Raw genomic sequence first — 14,984 nt, 5'->3', positions numbered from 1 at the left:
TTCTAATCAATTAATTACTTCTGTGTTGATAGGGGGTTTAAACTCAGGACCTGGGCATTATCCCTTAATTTTTTCCACTCAAAACTGGCTGATAGTCTACCAGTTGAGTCCCAGCTCCACCCGATTTTTGCTCATTAATTGGACATAAAAGCTGCATTGACTTTTCTGACCAGTAGGGCTTTGAACCATGATAGCTGGGTTTATAGACATGTGCCTCTGGCCCCCAGCTCATAGTTCTGATTTTTACAACTTTATCTATCCACTTTGACTTACCTCTTTATTATAAGATGCCTCTGCCTGATCACATGCTTTGAAACAGCTTTTAGGTGACTTTATGCTTTATACATGTTACATGGACATATTCAAATGGACATGCACACATAAACAAGTGTTTTGATTTATTTAAGTCCTGGTTTCTTCGTGTGTGGGAAGGTAATAAGAGGCAAAGTCTTCACATCTATAGGAAAAGTAGAGAGAATACACAAACCTTAAGATCATTCCAGAAAAGAACCCTTCATCCTATAGGAACTTCACTCTAAGAGGGCAAGCAGTCTGATGAGAGAAGAGAGGACAACTTCCCAGGTCTTCATTAATTCAGGTTATCCTCAGAGAATGCTTGGGTGCTCTAGTCTATTCACATGTAAGGACAAAGATCAGGCCTAAATGAAACTTATATGGTTGGTCTCATTATCCTGCTGAGTGGACAACTGAGCACTGACCACAATAGAACTAGCTAGTATTAGTGCCGGAATGTCACTCCAGCTCCCCTCCTTCCTAACTCACAGGAGGAAAGAGAAGTCATGAATAAAAGCAGTCTACAAAGGTTTGAGTTGTAATGCTGCTAATGGAGTCATATTCTGATCATTTTCATTTTCTGCATAATCTAGATACCAAAGGTACAAAATTACTTTTACCACTGCTGTTCCTCCTTTTACTTTTTTCTTTTCTTCTTCTTCTTCTCCTTCTTCTTCTCCTTCTTCTTCTTCTTCTTCTTCTTCTTCTTCTTCTTCTTCTTCTTCTTCTTCTTCTTCTTCTTTTTGACAAATAAGATTTCTGTGGCATTTGCTTCCAACCAAGTAGGTTTGAGCATGGAAGGCTAGCCCTATTAAGGCTGGCTAATTTGCCCTAAGCCTTAGGGCTACAAATTAGGTTGCTGCCACCAGGGTTTTCACATGACTCAACTGTTCTCCAAACTCTCTCTGCTGAGGCCAAGCATTTAGCACACAATGCAGTCAATACCTTCAAATGAGATAATGAATGGGAACAAGCTTGGTACGTGTCCCCTTCTCTGCAGGAGGCCCAAGTCTGACAGCAATAATCAGAGAACACTCAGACTGCTGCGGCAGTCCTGAGCCAGCCAGAAAGGGCACTGGGGAAGAGAATTACTCAAGGCTCAGCTTCTCCTCAGGATAAGAAGAGTGGTGCCTTCCTGTCTCATTGTCCCAATTCCTATGGCACATGGGGTGGTAGAGGCAGATAACCTAAGCTGGCTACAGGATGAACCCAGAAGAGTAGGGCCTGGGCTAGTATGGTCACCCAGGTAGGAACACAGTGAATGCTAAGGCACAGATGCAATCTGCACCAGTAAAGACAGGCTGAAGCAAGACAGCCTATAAATGGCTTGCCTTCCTCCCTCCAGCTCCAGTGAAAGCTCTTTTGAAGGCCTCTCCAGCTCCACTGGCCCTGGGGCACATCTGTGGTTGTTTAGAGAGAACAATTCAAAACAGCTTCCTGCCACCAAGCACCTGCACAGGCAAATAGGAAGAGCTAAAGAAGCATAGAGTCTCCATGTAGAGGGCACAGGAGCTGGTTGATCAGAGCCAAGCATCTCTTCCCAATGCATGTTCAGTGATGTCAGGCTGATATCTCGAAATCACACATTGTTAGAACAGTTACACCATAGAAATTGGCAAGCAACAAAATCAGTGTTGTCAGATTTTTCCCCTCCAGAAAGCTTTGTTAAATAGCAAAAAAAAAATATTCAATACAAATCCTAAAAAATTAAGAAAAGTATGAGGGATGGAGTGGGTTGGGAGAGGTGTGTTGAAAGGGATAACATTGATACATAAACTGCTTTGTTGAATACACACATACATACATACATATACACAATCACTGAATATCAGCCATTTTAGCTTAGGAAAAATGTCCAATTTTTGACAGTACTTGTGACTTCGACTTCAAGCTACTAGGCAAGTGCCCTGCCACTTGAGCCACAAATCCAGTCTTGCTTTAAGTTTGTTTGTTTGTTTTGGATAGAGTTTCAGCTTTTGCAAGGGCTGGCCTTGGATCCAGATCTTGCTACCTCTACCTGCGCCATAGCTGAGACCACAGGTTTGAACCACCATGGCTAGTTCATTTGGAGACAGTGTTTCTATACCTCAGCTTGGAACTTTCTGGTTCTGTCTCTCCAGTACCTGGGAGTATCGGTGCTTCCACATCTTAACTACTTATTGTATAGAGTTGTTGATTAAAAATAAGCTAACCAACTCGGAAGTTCTCTATAAATTATAAAAATTTTACAACTGATGGTATCAATTTGAAGTGAAATATTAAATATAAAGTTTCACTAATAAAATGAAAAGATAGGAATTACAAGCTTAAGATGCTATATATAGGACAGGATTTGGGAAAGCACAATAACTTAGGAACTCCATATTTGTGTGAACTAGAACTCTACCTATAAGTTCAAAAACTCTGAACTCAAATTGGCTTCAAGAGTAGATTGAATTCATAGTCATCTGAACTAGAAAAGCCAGAGAATGCTAGCTTAGTTCAGCTGGCTTAACACACAGGCGAGTCCAAATGATGCTGTGGGAAAAGATAACCACATGTCTTTGTCTGTTTAGCCTACCACTCCAACATCTTGTCTGGTTTAGCATCTGTTCTGCCCTGTTTCATTCTCAAAATGCTCCTGGTTCAGAAGACAAATGGTATGTGTACTTGCCCGAGGTTTCCTCTCTGCTCAGTTGTTCTATGGTGGCAGGCTTCGTCTTCTCAAATATCTATCAAGTGATCCCTTTCCCCACTTGTTCCTCAGAGCTCCAGCCTCTTCCCCTGTATAGAGCAGCTTCAAACCTCACCCCCACACCACCCAATCTGGTGGGCTCAAGTTTCTACCAACAGCTCTTGTATATGGCCACCAAAAATCACTATCTTAATCTATGACTTTTTACCACATCACCATGCCATCTGGGAAAATAGATTGGATAATGGACTTCAACCACTGAGGTTGGTGGGAGATGATTTCGTACAAATCCCTCAATGAGAGCAGGGAATGGGATGAATGAGAGTGGATGATAGAGCTATAACAAGAATGACTCCAGGGTGTAGCACAGCAGTGAGAATGCTGCAGTAGAAACAGATTTAGCTTGGCTGTGCGCTTTTCCACTCAAAAGATATTGGAATGGCAGACAAGCCCTTGGGTGCCTTTGGTCTCAGTTTCCTATTAGAGAAGTGAGAAAGTAGGGCCGGAGGAGTTCAAATGTCCCATCTGGCTCTGAATATTTGATATATAAATACATTCTCCCATTAGTCTTGAGAGTCATCAATTTCAGGTTTATTTTCTTTCCTGATTTTCTCTCTAGGCCAAATAGAACTACCTTGGCTTTTGTTTTTAATGCTAAAACCCTTCCAACTCCAGTGGAGGTGTGAAATATTCCACTGCTCCTATTAAGTAATATCCTTTAACTAGCCAACTTTCCCAACAGTTTACAACTTGTGTCAAACCCTGGGAAGATTTGCTTTTAGGTTTTTTTTCCCCTATGAACAAAACAAGTCATAAAAACAGATTTATATTCTGGTTCCCTTACAGTTGCATTTCATCCTAAGTTTCTTAAATCAAGAAATTGACTAACATAATGGCGGAATGCATAAAACACAGCAACCATGAATGACTGCCTTTAGCAAACTGAGGGAGCCTTATTATTTAAATATTCCTGGTTATATTAAGTGGAGTAAAAGGCTTGGAATCAAAAGTGAGAGAAATAGGAGGCCAAGTCAAAACGCCACTACACTGTAAATAAAATATGAAACTGGCTTAGAAAGCAAGCATTACTTAGAAGTCAAACACTGATATATAGTCCACAATTGTGGGGCGTTTGTAAAAGGTGACAGGACACCTGTCAATTATCCACAGCAGCCAGGGAATGTAGATTACATGAATAATTCACCAATCTAGTGCCCTTTGTTGTGAAGCTGTCTAAGCCTAGATCCATAAAATATGTGTGCTTCTATGAAAGAGATGTCTTCGAGCCAGCTTCTTCATGCTGCTATGCTCCAGCCGGCACCAGTTCCTAGATAATTAACATGTGTGTATTTACAGGCATAACAGAGGAGGGGGCTTCAACTATGGAAGCTTTATATATTCTGGAGGTAGATGGATCTGACTATGATCTTCAGAATCACAATCAATTAGTATCATATAATTTCCCCACCCTCGTAAATAGCACATGAATCTTTAAAAAATTAAATCTGTCTGTGGTGTGATATGGCATGCCTGTACTCCCAGCAATCTGGAGGCCAAGGCAGGAGGATCTCCAGTTAGAGTCAGATCCAGGCTGCATTGAGATTTCAAGATTAAACTTAGCTTGAATGTACTGAGACACTATCTCAAAAGAAAAAAAAAAGAGCAAAAACCCTGAACATGGTTTGGTCATAGAAATGTATTGTGCTACAGTATAATTACACATGTATACAGTGTATAATGAGTTACACATAATTGTTTCAAAAGGCAAAGAATGAGTTTTTGTTTTAGAATTGTAAAATAAAACACTTGGAAGGACACTTAGTAATAGGGTAGTCCAATGCTTTCTAGAATCCAAGAGAAACCCTTAAAAAAAAACGTACAGGAAAGCAGAAGATGTAAGCTGGGTGGACAGTGGGATGATGGTGAAGAGGACTGTGGAGAATGGTCAGAACATGCCTGTCCAGCACACCTGCACCACTGCTCTCCCTCCCTACCCAGTTACCATCCCATTCAGACAAGAGAGCACAAGAATCCTGGGAGATGAGCGGGCTAGCTAAAGGCACAGAATGAGGCTGTGTCAGAGCTGAGACTGGAGCCAGAATGTAGACTCCTGTGCAACACAGACACACAGACACACACACACACACACACACACACACACACACAGAGTGTATAGGACTGCTTGCCTATACAGCCATGTGTGCAGGTGGGTTTAGTGAAATACCAGTTTTTCAGACATCACAGACAGCCATAAGAGTAAGCAGAGCCTATCCTCTAATACATGTTTCACACAAAGAGAGAGAGAGAGGGCGGGGGAGAGAAGGAGGGAAGGAAGGAAGGAAGGAAGGAAGGAAGGAAGGAAGGAAGGAAGGAGCTGGATTCAGCTATGAGTTTAGCAAAAAAGATTTTCTTTGCCTCTACACCATTGTTAGTTCCTTGTTACTTCATCATTGACATTCCATCAGACAAAAGGAAGGAAAAACAACTTCTGTTTCATACAATTTACATCATGAATACTTGGTTAATATGTACATAGGCCTCCCCATTTTTCAGAAGCAAATCATTTCCCTCTCATGTTAGGCTTATTTTCAAGCAAGATTTAAGTATTTATTCCTGTGTGTATTTATTGAAGTGAGTGCACTGGTGTGAGCAGGCTTTTCTCAAGGCTATTTCTCTCTAAATGTCCCAACTGGTAGTTGGTACTGTTTTGGCTTTTTAAGGAAGCAAATCTCAGGGAAAAAAAATAGAAAGTTAACCACATTTCTGCTATAAGTTAACAGCAATTATGGAATGCATATATTATGTATATTTATGCACAGAAATAATAATGAGCTTCTGGCTTTTTGTAAAAAGCTGAAGTTAAAAACTCTGAGTTTTAATTTTTGAGTACTTCAATTCACATAGCAGGAGCTATGGGGCATCTTGCCACTATGGCTGCTTTGAGACTGATTGTCTCAGTCCCTATGTCACAGTATCCCTTTGATTGTGAGTCTGAGGTTATTGTTGTTTTTTTTTTTTTTCCCCCAGCAAATGGAGACATTATTACACAAGCTAATGATGGTCTAAACTGATTAATGACATTCTATTACTATTTTTTATTTTTATTTTTTCCAGTCCAGGGGCTTGAACTCAGGGCCTGAGCACTGTCCTTGGTCCTTCTCAAGGCTAACACTCTGCCACTTAAGCCACAGCACCACTTCTGGCTTTTTCTGTGTATGTGGTACCACGGAATCGAACCCAGGGCTTTGTGCATGCTAAGCAAGCACGCTATCATTAAGCCATACTCCTGCCCAATGCCATTCTAATAATGCTTAAATTTCTCTTAAGAGTATCCTGGAGCTGGATACCAGTTGTTCACATCTGTATTTCTAGCTACTCAGAAGGCTGAGATCTTGTGATCGTAGTTTGAAGTCAGGCTAGGCAGGAAAGTCCAGGAGACTTACAAATTTACCACCAATAGTGGCTAGCCTGTGTGAAAAAGCTAAGGGACAGTACCCAAAAGCTTTGAGCTTAAGCCTCAGTATTGGTGCACGCAAGCACACATGTGCGCACCCACGCACTTGCGCATGCACACACACACACACACACACACACACACACACACACACAGAATAGTCTGCAAAGCTCTTTAGAGACTACTGGAGCTAGTTTCTTGATCAGTTGAATGGGAGTACTGATCAATGCACAGTTCTCTGAACCCTGATTTCCTTAGTTGTAATTTGGGTTACATGTGAGGGATGCCACGCCACTCTTCAGGAAGGCTGTAAGCCATACATGCCTTATCTGCTTGGCAAGGCCCTGTCCAATTGCTTGTAGCCTGAATTTCCAGATAGCTGGTGCTAGGCAGAGGCTTGTGTGAAAGTTCTTCAGTGTGCATGTTTTTTAGTAGTGTCACAGACAGGCTGGGACACAAAGGAGCCCTGTGGGTAAGGAAGGGAGCCCCTATCAGGGTATCTGCCTGCTCAAGGTACTGCTAAGGGTTACTATAGTTAGCAAATACAAGATGTTCAATCAATTTTGAATTTGAGAAAAAAGGCAAAGAGATATTTTTTAAAATAGAAGTTTGTATGATATAATATTTGGGAGATAGTTATACTACAAGTCATCGGTAGATTGTCTAAAATATAAAGTTAACTGGGCATCAGGCATTTTATTGGACAATTCTACCAATGCTACTAGTACTGATGGACTTTTTCCCCCCTGTCCTGAGGCCTGAACTCAGGGGCTGGGCACTGTCCTTGAGCCTTCTCAAGGCTAGCACTCTACCACTTGAGCCACAGCACCAGTTCTGGCTTTTTTTCTGTATGTGGTAGCAGGGACTTGAACACAGAGCTTCCTGCATGGTAGGCAAGCACTCTACCACTAGGCCACTCTTCCAGCCCTGTAACAGATTCTGATCTTATTGTACTGTCTGAAAAGTCTTATAAAATCTGTTTGGAAATTGGTCTATTTATTCTAGACTATTAAGGCCTCTTTTTTTTTTTGTTTTCTTTTCTTTAGATCTGAATTTAAATTATGTTAAATTTTTTATTAGCATATATTACTTATACAAAGTAAGGGGTTTCATTACAGCATTTCCATACATGAATATAGTGTACTTTGATCATATTTACCCTCTATTACCCTTTCTCATACCTTCCACTCCCCATCTTCCTCCTCCTCTTCTCCCACTTCCACATCCTTTAATTTTTTTTCTTGGTGATACTTCAGATACTCTACCACTTGAGCCACACCTCTGCCACCAACCCTTTATTTATTTATTTTTGCTATTACCATTTGGTTATTTTTGTCGATTTTTGTTTGTTTTGCCCAGGGCCAGCCTGGGGCCACCATTCTCCTACCCTCTTTCACAGCTTGGATGACAGCCATATGCCTCATCATCCAGCTTATTTATTAAAATGGGATCATGTTATCTTTCTGCCTAGGCCTTAAATTACCAACTTTCCTAGCTCTGCCTTTTGAGTAGCTGGGATTATAGTCTGAGAAACTGTATCTGGCTTTTTTTTTTCAGGATTCCTTTAGTTTGGGGTGTTTTGTATTTTCCACATGAATTTTAGGATTTTTTTTTTCCATTTTTGTAGAGAATGTCATTGGAGTTTCAATGAGGGTTGCACTGAATCTGCAGATCTCTTTTCTCAGTACAGTCTTTTTTTTTTTTTTTTGCCAGTCCTCGGCTTGAGCTCAGGGCCTGACCACTATCCTTGGATTTTTGTCAAAGCTAGAAGCTCTACCACTTGAGCCTCAGTACCATTTCCCACTTTTTTCTATGGATGTGGTACCGAGGAATTGAACCCAGGTCTTCATGCATGCTAGGCAAGCACTCTACCACTAGACCAAACTCTCGGCACAGTACAGCCATTTTAACAATATTAATTCTGTTCATCCATGACTGTGGGAAGCCTTTCCATCTTCCAGTGTCTACTTCAGTTCATTTCTTCAGTGCCTTATAGTTGTCACTGTAGAGGTCTTTTACATCTTTGGTTTAGTTTATATGTAGGTCCTTTGTTTTGAGGCTATAATGAATGGGGTTATTTTCCTTACTTCATTTTTAGCAAGTTGGCTATTACTATATGGAATGATATTGAGGGGTTTTTTTTTTAATGTTGATTTTGTATGCTACTTTGCTGAAAGTGTTGGCTAGATTTAAGAGACTTTTTATTTTTTTTGGTCAGCCATGAGGCTCGAACTCTGGACCTAGGCATTGTCCCTGAGCTTTTCAGCTCAAGGCTAGTGCTGTACCACTTGAGCCACAGTGCCATATCCTCAAGAGACTTCTGGATACAGTCTTTACAGTCTTGTAAACATATTACTTACAAACAGGCTAATTTGACTTCTTTCATTTTTATTTATATCCCTTTTATTTTGTGTCCTAGCCTTATTGCTCTGGATAGGATTTTAAACACTAGACTGAATAAGAAAAATGAGAGGATCTCCCTTACCTCATTCCTGATTTTGGAGGGAGTACTTTTATCTTTTCCCTGGTCTGAATAATGTTGACTACTATCATTTAGCACATTAGAATATATTCCTTCTCTTCCTAGTTTTTTTTTTTTTTTTGCCAGTTCTGGGCTTGAGCTCAGGGTCTGAGCACTGTCCTTGGACTTTCTCAAGGCTACAGCTCTACTACTTGAGCCTCAGCACCACTTCTGGCTTTTTTCTATGTATGTGGTACCGAGGAATCAAACCTGGGTCTTCATGCATGCTAGGCAAGCACTTTAACCACTAGGCCAAACTCCCCGCCCCCTAGTTGTTGTTTTTTGTTTTTTTTTTTTAAAGAACTTTACTATAATGGGATGTCCAGTTGGTTTTTTTTTTTGGTTTTTATTCCAGTACTGGAGTTTGAATTCAAGGCCTAGTTCTTTCATGCAGATTTTTTCACGCATGGCTGGCATTGTACCATAGGAGCCACACATCCAGTTTCTGAGATATCAAATTTTGTTAAAGAGAATTTTCTGCATCTATTGAACTGATTATGCAATTTGTTTTATCTTTGTAGGACATTAACTTCTTGAAGCACTTTTGGGCTGTGCAGGTGAAGGATTAAGTGCAGGTGAGGGGAGAAGAGGCCACTCTGGTGGGAGGCTGCTCAGAGGCAGGCCGCTGATAGCAGTGGGGAGTCAGAAGCACGTAGTGAAGGGTAACTACTGAGAGGATCAGTTGTAGCTCTGGGGTGCCTGGGCTCTAATTCTAATGAGGCTATTTATAAAAACAGGTTTTCAAAAGGTCTGAGGTCTCCGTTTCCTCATTTGGAAAAACAGGAATAACAAATACACTCAGTAGAATTCTGATGAAGGTTAAAAATACATATAAAGCATTTAGAATGTCCTTAGGACATCCTAAGTGTTTACTATTATTATCCTGTGAATAGTGGATTTCAACCACTGTAGCTTGGCGGCATGATGTGTCTTGAATACTTCGTAACCGTGTTGTCAGACTTTAATCAATATTTAAATAGATTTATCTTTCCCAGATGAGACTCAATATTATGACCATCTTGTTCATTTGGTTGTTCTTCAGCAATGATAAGAATAATGTTCTATACCGTACTCCCCAACCAGTCATGGCCTCTCTATAGTAAGATTAACAATAAGTTTCTTTGATTCCTTTAAACTTGCTTATTGAGCCCAGTGTTCACATCTCTGTTCCTCCAGTGGCCTGCCAGAAATTCTAAAAGTTGAAATTGGGTGTTAAAAATTAGATCACTGGAAGATACTGCCTTAAGAGCAATGTGAGATGCTCCCTTCACAAAACAGTCCTCCTATGCTTCCTGGAGTTAGGACTAGCCTTCCTGTGTCCTTGCAGGTCTAATGACAACACCCAGGCACAGCTCTGACTAAAGGCCACTAATATGGCTTATGTGCCTGGAATACTGAGCCCCATCAGCTTTCAACTGGCTATGCATCCTGGTCCAGGGTGGTACACAGGGCCTGTTAAGCCAGTAGGCACCATTTGTACAGTGCTCAGGGTTTATTTCCAAATAAATTAGGTGAAATAAATAAGTAAAGGAAAGTGCTTTAATTCTAGAGATTATAAAGTATATTAAGCTCTGTGTGTGTGTGTGAAAGAGAGAAAGAGGGGAGAGGAGAGAGAGAGAGAGAGAGAGAGAGAGAGAGAGAGAGAGAGAGAGAGAGAGAGAGAGAGAGAGAGAGAGAGAGAGAGATTTTAATGGAGAAAGTGGCCTAAGAAGGCAAAAGTCATAATGTGGTCCTAATGCTGAAAGAATAAATAAATGAATGGCTACATACAAAACTACTGTTAAAACGTGCTTTGCCAGGGACAAAGTGCCATGAAAAATGTGGCTTATTATTAAAAGCTGACATATTTATTGCTATTGTAAGTCTTTCCTGCCCATAAAAAGACATTATACTCTAAAGCATTTTAAATTATTTTTCCAAATGGAAAGATTTTCTTATTCATATTTTTTCTCCCTCTGAAATCAAAATCTTTCAGTGGCCCTATATGAAGAATATTTTATTGTGGCTGGTAAGGGGAAGTCAATGCAGAACATAAAGGCTGCATTAATCAAAAGAGATATCCCAACATACCACGCTTAAAGTAAGTCCAGCTTATGAAAAAGTGGTTCCTACCACAGAAAGTAAACCAAAGTGACAGTTAACTTTTACAAAAAAAAGTAAAAAATAAAGAAAGATTGGTGACCTTAACCTTCACATATATGTTATTGACATCTCATGAGCATCATTTGCCTCCTAGAAAATGAACCCAAGCATTTTAAGGTAACCTTATGCTCTGTTCTCTCCTAGAGGTGGTGGATGGCAAACTGTACTGATAGCTTCTATTCTGGAGAGGTTAAGGCTGAGGACACTCCAGCTCCGCATGTTTTCAGGGGTATTGGGAATGTTCTGACCTAGAGCACACTTAAGGAGACAGTACTTTGGGCTTCTTCACATTACCTCTGAGAGTCAGGGCAGACTTGAAGAGCCTAATAGTATAAAAAGTACATCACTTCCCAAGATTCTGCTCAGTGAAACTCTGTCAGAATGTGAGCTTTTGTGGTACATTAAAATCCAAGAGTACAAACTGACCACACTGGTGGAAAAGGAAAACTTTCTTTGGCTTATTTATTTTCCTTTTCTTTCACTTAGAAATGATCAGTCATGTGGCTGCATGGCAGAAATTATTGTTCACAATAATAAATAAGCAAACTGACTATAATGGTACATACCTGAAATTTCAACAGTCATGTGGCTAAGCAGAAGTATTTTGAGTTTCAGGCAAGCATGAGTTGCATAGTGAGACCTTATCACAAAAGACCAAGTAATAATAACAACAGCAATATTAAAATAATTATCATCATGCAACAACCACAATATATAGTCCCAAGACCCACTGTGAGCTGTTTGTATAATTTATCTCATTTAAGGAAAGAAACTAAACATGATGTGATTTGTGAAAGTTGTGTAAAGCTATTGAGGAAGATATATTTATTCTCTTCCTCCTTCTCTTCCTCCTCCACCCCCTTCTTCTTTTTCTGTCCTGGGGTTTGAACTCAGGGCCTGAGCACTGTCCTTGGGTTGTTCCAAGGATAGAGCCCTATCACTTGAGCCATAGCACCGCTTTTGGCTTTTTTCTATGTATGTGGTACAAAGAAATCTAACCCAGGTCTTCGTGCATGCTAGGCAAGCACTCTACCACTAAGTCAAACTCCCCTACTATGTTCTTCCCCTCCTTATTTAGTTCTTTAGATGCATTCTCATAGGCTGGTCTTCTCCATAGCTTGGCCTTCACTTGTGTGGAAGATGGAGAAGAGCACTACGTATGTAAACAGCTTCTGGGAGGAATGCTTACAATCAGTCTTCCCCAGAGGAGAGCAGCTACAGAGCAGAAAGCAAAGTAACACAAGTTTGTCTAAATGGCTAACTACTAGCTCTTGCCTGTGTTCCAGCAAGCACCATTCTAAGCACAAACAAATGTCACAAGGTGCACAAGGAGGAAGACTCCTGTGCCAGGCACTGTTCCAGGTGGTTTTATATTAATTTATCATCTTAATCTTCTAATATACCAATAGGATAGGTCTTATTTTCATCACTCCCATTTTACACACTGAGGCAGAGAAAAGTTCAAAATCTTGGTCAACATCACCCTATGGCACACACACACCTGGAACCCAAAGCGCAGCATTCCAGGGTTGAATGTCACAATTTTAAGAACAAATTTTTCATTATCTCCACACTTGGCTTTCACAAGACAATGGATCTAGAGAGGCTAAGCAACTTTCTCAAGGTTCTCAAGTAGTAGATAGCAGGGCCAAGAAGCTTATCCAGAAACCAGCTCAAGAGCCAATGCCTTGGCTCCATTCCACATAGGAGCCTCCACACTGGGTGGTAATGCTTCTACCGTGCTCAAAAGGGTGAAGTGTGGCCTGGGGTAGGGAGTGGGGAAGGAGCTCTAGGTCAGCTCTTTGCTAATGGAACAGTGGTGGAGGCTATGCAGATTTCCAGAACACAGGAGCAAAACCAAATCATTGGTTGATCAAAGAAATTCAGTGGAAGCCTGGGAGATGCTGAAAGTGAGAGGAAGAAGATAAATTACCAGGGAAGCTATGGTTCAAATGTCCAGGTGAGTTTCAAGCTCTAGGTAAGTTATAGATGGCTGGCTTTGGATGTGCTGGCTCCTGCTGTTGGTGTAGATGACTAAACACTACTACACCAAGTACGTCCTTTCCCCACAAGAGTGACACACAGGTGAGGATTGTAAGACAAGGCCCTTGGGGCTCTGTTCATAGTAAAAAAATTGTATGGGCCTTTTACACATGACTCAGTGTGTATTGTGTGTCTGATTGAAAGAAAGATTGGCTTTACCTACAAGCGCTAACGTGTTGGCTGAGTTGAAAGAAGTATACAATTACATAAGAAATAAAAATACCTGGGGAGCAAGCACTTATCACCGTGTATGGGACATGCTGAATCCCTGGAGGCGAAGTGCCAGGTGACTTCATTGCCAATCCCTGTGGATGAACTGGGTGCTTCATTTTGTTTTTGCCCCATTTTTGTCCAGAGTCCCGAACACCAAGTGGGGCCTCTGAACCTTGCCTGACATTGGCCTTCAGTTTCTAATATCATTTCCTTTTGTGTGAGAAGGACTGGATAGGAACAAAGGGAAAAGGAAGAGAGAAACGAAAAATTGTTTCAGGCAAAACATTTTTCCACTCAGCTTGTAAGAAATAGAATGCAATATTTAAAACTAAGTTTGGGTCTTGGCTTCATCGTGCCTTAGCTGTGGGACCTTTGACAAATTACTTAATGTGTCTGCACTTTAATTTCTTTTCATCTACAATATAGGCACAATAGTAATACCAATCTTGGAGGGTGAAAACGTGTAAGAAAACACACAAATGGCTTGGTTGAGAATATGACCCACAGTGCCTAGCAGGTACTGATTAGTATGATCTATCCAGCAGGAAAGATGGCCTCTTCCCTCAATTTTCTCAAGAAACCCTAAGTCTGAAACAAAAGATTCACCTTTAACAAGATGAAAGCTTTTGGAACACTACTGATTATTTGTATCTATTTTGTACTACATGTGGTATGATACAGTCAAAAAATATTGGACAGGGAGTTAGAAGACTTGCACTTTGGTCTCTGGCCTCTCATCTTGTCATCACTTAAGAAATGCATTGAACTAAGTCCTATTCAGTGTTCCTTTCAGTCGTGATACTCCGTGGATCCCATATCCATTCATTGCCTTTCTTGTCTGCCACTAGAAGGCCAACACCCTCACTTTGGTGGGAGTTTTGGGTAACTCCAGTTTCTGCAGGCCTAGCTGAGAGCTAGCAGATGGTCCCAACAAAGAAAAGGAAAGGCCAAGCATATGTCCCTTGGGAGGCAAAGGAAGAAGATTTCCTATTTCACACTAGGATAGGCTGCATAGTGAGTTCCAGGCCAACCTGGGCTAGGTATGTGAGACTTAGTGGAGAGGGAAGGAGAGAGGAAGAGAGGGGCAGAGAAAGAGAGACACAGAGACAAAAGGAGGGAGAAAAGGAGAGAGGAAGGGTGGGAGCAAGGGAGAAGGGAGGGAGGGAGAAAAAGGAAGAATTAGAGGAGTACTCACATATTAAGTGGAAGATGTCCCAAATACACTAAATAAAAAATAAAAGTTGAATATTTATGACTCTATTATGTAAACATTCCAGACTCCGTTTAAAACTAAAGCTGTGTATATACAGAGATTATCTCTTAGGCAAGATTAATTGCCTAAGGAATTTTTATTTTTTTCAGGCTAGAGATGCATCCCAGAGCCTCCTGCATATTAGGCATATACTTTACCACTGAGCTCCATCCCCTAGTCCTAATAGTTTGCTTTATACTTCGCAAATTTCTGTATTGTCTGAACTTTACATCATGAGCATGTTTTATTTTATAACAAGTAGTAAATATATAAACAAAGTTAAACTTAGACAACTGTAGGTAGATTAAGGAAAAACAGAAAGAGCAATCACCCATGAACCCATATTAACATAGAAAGATTGCCATTTGTATTTTAATTTATCTTTTCCATT

General features: G+C 40.6%; 1 long non-coding RNA gene across 3 annotated transcripts in view; it reads right to left on the bottom strand.

The window, feature by feature from the left end:
* LOC150064447 (uncharacterized) overlaps positions 1-14,984 on the bottom strand; it is a 63,827-nt gene that overhangs the window by 22,493 nt on the left and 26,350 nt on the right. For all 3 annotated transcript variants that reach the window (XR_016535268.1, XR_016535267.1, XR_016535269.1), the window contains exon 5: positions 274-457. This is a non-coding gene — a long non-coding RNA (uncharacterized LOC150064447). The remainder of the gene's footprint in view (positions 1-273; positions 458-14,984) is intronic.

The sequence above is a fragment of the Megascapheus bottae genome, chromosome 4 (genome assembly GCF_031878675.1).
Source record: "Megascapheus bottae isolate mThoBot1 chromosome 4, mThoBot2.hap1, whole genome shotgun sequence".
Taxonomy (NCBI): domain Eukaryota; kingdom Metazoa; phylum Chordata; class Mammalia; order Rodentia; family Geomyidae; genus Megascapheus; species Megascapheus bottae.
This window is presented reverse-complemented; position numbering and strand designations above follow the sequence as displayed.